The sequence below is a fragment of the Myotis brandtii genome, unplaced genomic scaffold (genome assembly GCF_000412655.1).
Source record: "Myotis brandtii unplaced genomic scaffold, ASM41265v1 scaffold146, whole genome shotgun sequence".
In the NCBI taxonomy this organism is placed as follows: domain Eukaryota; kingdom Metazoa; phylum Chordata; class Mammalia; order Chiroptera; family Vespertilionidae; genus Myotis; species Myotis brandtii.
The window spans coordinates 746,994-753,091 of NW_005355247.1; positions in this window are offsets into that span (position 1 = coordinate 746,994).

Genomic DNA, 6,098 nt, shown 5'->3' on the forward strand with positions numbered 1-6,098 from the left:
TATTTTTTATTATTTAATTATAATATAAGGTTTAAGTTTATTAAAAGCATTAATATTTTAAAAGACATGACATTATTTAACGATATCATCAATATTTTATTAATGAAGAGTTAATATTCAATGGCTTAACTATTGATGCAACTATATTATAACAATAGTTCTCCTGTTCTGACTTACCCAAAAACACTTCGGGGAGAATAGAGGGAGAAACTCTCTATTGATGACCCCTATTTGTTTGGGAAAGTTATTCTCAATTTCCCAACTAAACTTTCCTTAGACTCTTAAACTAGACTGCTTAATTCAAATTTTGATTTCACATTTTTCTTCCTTTCTATAACTCCTATACCATTTTGAAGATTACAGGAGCTAGCACATGATAAGTTATTATTAAGATTTTTAAAAAATTTCAGATAACCCCTAGCTGAGAGAATTGTGATTCACATCCATATATTTGTAGTTGAGAGGGGTTGTTGGCAATGTATTAAAATTCCAGAAGGCCTGATTTTCATTCTGAATTTCTATAAGGGCCACTGTAATTAAATCACAAAATTTGAGATATTTCATGAATTTCTCCTAAACAGAAAGCACTTGAGTATCTACCAAGTGTCATACTTTGAATTACCTTTAGGGATACAAAGACAAATAATATGAAATATCTCTTTAAATCCCAGTCAGATAGGAAGGTTCCCAAGCATTTGAATATCTGTGATTTGCTTGCACTTAGAAGTATATAATCAGGTAACTGTCAGTGTAAGACACAGTCAGGATAATCGATGTGAAAGGAAGCTGCATAATCTCATCTTTCAAAGGCGCCATTGGGCATCATTAAAGACAGAAATTTCATAATTGAAATTTAGTGATATTGAAGGTGGAGGTAAAAGTTACAGTGCCCTCTGGCCCAACATTCTTCAAGCTGGGGGCTCAGGATGATCTACTGGAGGGTCATGGGTTGCCCCAGACCTACATAGGCCTGTTCGTGAATGACATGAATTCACCGATTGGCTTAAAGATGAAAATACTTAACTCCATCAGGGAATGAAAAGTTGTGGAATAAGTTGTCTTGATAGAATTATAGAGAATTAAAGTCAGAGGAAGATATTTCTAATCTAGAGAGTAATTATAATATACCTGATTTGAAATGAATCCTCCTTGTTTTACAGATTTTACCTGCATTGAGCATTTGAGTATCTGTGATGACCAGAAGATAACTAGAGAAGGGCATTAGTAAAAGAATAGCAGTTGTCCTAAAAAGGACAGAGTTAACCTAAACACTTAGGAAGGTAGTTAAACAAATGTTTAATCTAAGTTAGATATTTTCCCATTTTTTTTTTGTTTGAAAAAAATTGAATCAACAATGAAGGATTCTGTGCTTTGGAGGTGAGAGGGTGACTTTTAAGCTAGGCAGACAGTGATGGGGAGGTGAGGTGCTATTGTGATGGATTTGAATCCTAACCTTGTAATTCTATATGTGTAACTTTAGGCAAGATATTAGATTTTTTATTCCTCTAGAATCTCATATGCATAAGCCAACAGCTGGCTTGAGGATTAGTACTAATGTGTGCAGAACACTTGGCAAGGTGTTTTATGTGCCTGGCATTTTAATAGCCTCAATAAAGAACAGTTATTTCTGTTTACTTGAGACATTGGGATGCATGTATCTAATATTGAACTGGGGAGATTCTGCTCCAAATCTACCTTACTTGGGAAGTATTGTGTGACCTTCCATTTTGAGTGAGGTGGTCCAGATTGCTTGCATGTTTTCCCCACTAGAATGTAAGTTCTTTCAGGGAAGAATAGAGCCTTTGTCTCTTATTACTCAACTAGAGGCCTGGTGCATGAATTTGTGCATTAGTGGGATCCCTCAGCCTGGCCTGCGGGATCGGGCCGAAACTGGCTCTCTGACATCCCCCGAGGGGTCCTGGATTACTAGAGGGTCCAGGCCAGGCCGAGGGACCCCGCTGGTGCACGATTGAGGCTGTGGTTAGACATTGGAGGTTGGCCAGCTGGGGAGGGACTGTGGGAGGGCTCCAGGCCAGGCCGAGGGACCCCACCTGTGCACGATTGAGGCTGTGGATAGACTTTGGAGGTTGGCCAGCAAGCTAACCTACTGGTCAGAGTATCTGCCCTCTGGTGGTCAGTGCATGTCATAGTGTTAACCTACCGGTCAAAGTATCTGCCCTCTGGTGGTCAGTGCATGTCATAGTGAGTGGTTGAGCAACCTTAGCATATCATTAGCATATTATGCTTTGATTGGTTGAACAGCCAACCAGTCGACCAGACACTTATCATATTAGGCTTTTATTATATAGGACAACTAGTATGGAATCCACCTCATAGAAATAATTCAATCAATTTTGAATCTGAGTTCCACTCTACTTACCAATTTTGGTGATCACAGAAGGTTCTAGATAATATCAAAGGCAGTTCTATAGAAAACAGAAATGTCCAACCAATATAATTTCTATTCTGTAACGGACAGAAACAATAGATGGAATTAATTTTGACTTAAGCAATGCTTTTATATTTTACTTAATAACCGTATACCTTTATCTTTTCTGGAAAGTCACTTGTTTAATGTCTATTTTGCAAAAGATTGTTTTTAACTAATTTAATATTTACCTGGTAAAATTTTGTGATTGATAGGTAGTGAGTGAAACACTTTGAGAGATATTTTATTCAGGCATTATTTTTAGCACAGTGTACCATTAAAAATTACATAGTCCATTCTCTCTGCTGTAGTAAAACAACCATGAAAGCAGCTGTCTTTCCTCTTTTAAATATTTATAAATGATAAAGACTATTTAATGCAGTTAAAATGCCAATTGACATGGAAAGTCACACAAAAGTTACGATTAGTAATTTAAATAATCTTGAAAACTGAATACATTTTCAGAGGTAAATGGGAAAAAGCCCCACAAATCAATGTGGTTTCCCCCCCGTAAAAATCCATCAAAATTACAATTTAAATAATCTCATTTTTTTAACTCAGCTACACAACTTCCATAAGATCAAGGATCACTTATTTTACTGTCCTTTTGTTCCTCTGTGATAGCAGAACATTTCCCAGGACCCCTTAGGAGTGATAGTGACCCACACTGAGGGTTTTTACTACTGGAAGCTGTAAGTAGCAGAGGGGCCATTGACAAGAGCTTACACATTTCACATCTATCTTTAGTTAATTATTTTTCACATTCTTGCCAAAGTACTAGCAAAAGTGTGCTGGACATGTAATAGGCATGTGTGTCAGATACCACACTTGCATGGCACATTGAGTCTTTTTTTTTTTTTTTACTATATTTTCTAAATAATGGCATTTAATCAAGAGGACTTGATTATTGAGTGGAACATAGACATGCTTTAATTTTTTGTGTCTATGTGAAAGTAGTTAAAAACCAAATTTCTGAATCTCCTGCACTAATAGAATGATATTTTTATGCCTAGTAAAATGTAATAATCTTAAAAAGTTGTTTTAGGGTCTTTCTTGTTAGAAAGAAGAAAAACACTAATTAACAAGAAGACTCTTAAAATTTAAGAGCTATCATATTCCCTATTTTTCAAGAAGTATTTAACACTTTTTCCCAAATAGATGATTATGTACTCAGAGCCATTGCTTTTGCTTAAAAGCATGAAATTTATGGTAAAATGGACTAGGGTTAAAGTTTTAATGCAGCGATTTGTTAACCAGATGAATCTGTCTGGGTTATCTAAGCATTGCAAGCATCGTCCCCCTACCCTTCATTTATAACATATGGTTAATAATAGCATGAATGCCCTAATTTGGCTCAGTGGATAGAGCATCAGCCTGCATACCTAAGGGTCCCAGGTTGGATTCTGGTCAAGGACACATACCTCGGTTGCAGGCTCCTCCCCAGCCCGGGCCCTGGTTGGGGTATGTGCAGGAGGCATCCAATCAATGTTTTTCTCTCACATCAATATCTCTCTCTCTTTCTCTCTCTCTTCCACTCTCTCTAAAATCAATAGAAAAATATTCTCAGGTGAGGATTGAAAAAAATAACATGAAGTTTGGTTGAAAAGATAAAGCAGGAAAATATGTGTAAAGAGCTGAGACCAGTGAATCTTATAAACAGTAATAGACTTTACATGAATGTGAATTCTTGTAACTTTTGCTGGACTCTCACTTTGAGGGCAGAGATCATATATATATATATATATATATACACACACACATATTTATCTACTGGTATATTCTTGCTTCTGGCACAGGAAAAGGTCAAGAAATATTGATTTAATGAGTAAATGAATGAGTGAATGATATAGAAAGTCAAACAATGCGAGTGTGGTAGGCCTTTTGCCATGCAGTGGTAGTATTGATCAAAGCAAATATGTCATATTTAGTCAGACAATCATAGGACTTCCATTGATTGCCTTACATGATTGTATTCTACTCATTGGGCTCTTGATGACCAACGTTTAGTTGACCTTTGAACACTATGTGAAACCTGATATCTGGTAACTCCAGGAGCAAAAATATTTGGTTCTACGGGAAAGGAGTAGACAAATAAGACATTTATTAATCTACAAAAGTGGGACAGTCTGGCATACATGATGCATCTGATCTTCTCAGGTTCTTGGAGGAGACTTAGATTTAGTCTCTTCACCAAAAGCAAGGGTTGGCAGAGCTGCAGTTTATGGAATTGACCTTCCAAAGAGTATTCATTTGGGTCAGGCCCCATCTATAAGTGCAATGGCTCCTCCATTGCATGCCAAACATGCTGCATCTAAGAGTCCTCCCTGGGAATTCTGTATTTCTAGACGTAGACAAACTTTTATTGTTTTAAGATCATTTTGAACTTGTCTTTGATTGCCAGGGCTTTTCTGGTCTGCACCTCATCTGATTTTCATTTTAGTCTAAAAGCACCTCATTTTCTGTCTCCTATAATTTTCCCAGGAAAAAATTAAAAAGATGATGATAAGCTATTAAATGTACTTGAGTCATTAAAGGTATAGCTTTAGGAAACTTTTGAACTAGGTGAATTTTTATTTCCTACGCTTAATTTTCAGCAGATATATGAAATTGCACTAGATATACTCCAGAAGTAAGATAATTTAGAAATATGTTGTTCTTAAGAAAAATAACTACTACAATAAATACAGAAACAAAAGAACATTTATTTTGAGCTGTCCAACCTGAAGTTCAATGTGGTCTGAAGAATATCCCAGTTCACTAAAAGGGATTTTTGTCCACAAAATCACACATTTTTTAGTAAACTTTAATTTAGAAACTACATTTATCTATACTTTGGAGTCTGATACCTTTGCTTCAAATATTGCTAAATTGCTCTAATCACAGTTTTAAGTGGAGCAATACAATTCATAATCAGATATGTTTTCTTTGAAATCATGGGAAATATACATAACATATATGCCAATTTTGTGTGTGTATAAGTAAATACTATGTATTTTTATTTATTTACATTTATATGTGTTTGTGCATATATACATGTACTAGTAGCCCAGTGCACAAAATTTGTGCACTCGACGGGGGGGGGGGGGGGGGGGGGCGGGGGGGGGGGGGGGGGGGGGGCGGGGAGGGGTCCCTCAGTTATTAAACATTTTACAGCACAACACTGACCACATTGGTGGAGGTGGTGGTCTTGTCAGAATGTGTTGTATTATGCAGATGAAAATCTATTTAAACAGATTTGATGTAGATATTTTCAAAGATGGAAGAATTGTCCCTGTCAACTATTTTAGTTGATTCATATCTTCAGTAATTGTCATCATTGCAAAGTTTTCAGTCCCCATATGGATTGCTGGATATAATAGGTCATGCGCTGTCCCTGTCCTTTGTAGCCTTTGTTACCTTAAGGACTCTAGTTTTCCATTTATATGTTTAAGTACCAACCTTACCGGCTTAAAAATGTAAGCTTTTAACACTGCTCTCTCTGTTCCGTATCCTTCCGATGAAAAGTGGAGTTGGGTTGCAGCACAGGAGAGAAATTCAGAAGGGGAATATTGAAGTAATGACTACAGTAGGAGAAGAGGGAACCTGTTTCCCTGGCCACAGGCGTTGGCGCCCTGGACCACAGGGCTGGTAGCTTCTCCGGGTGGCTGCAGCCTGGGACCTCTGGCCAGTA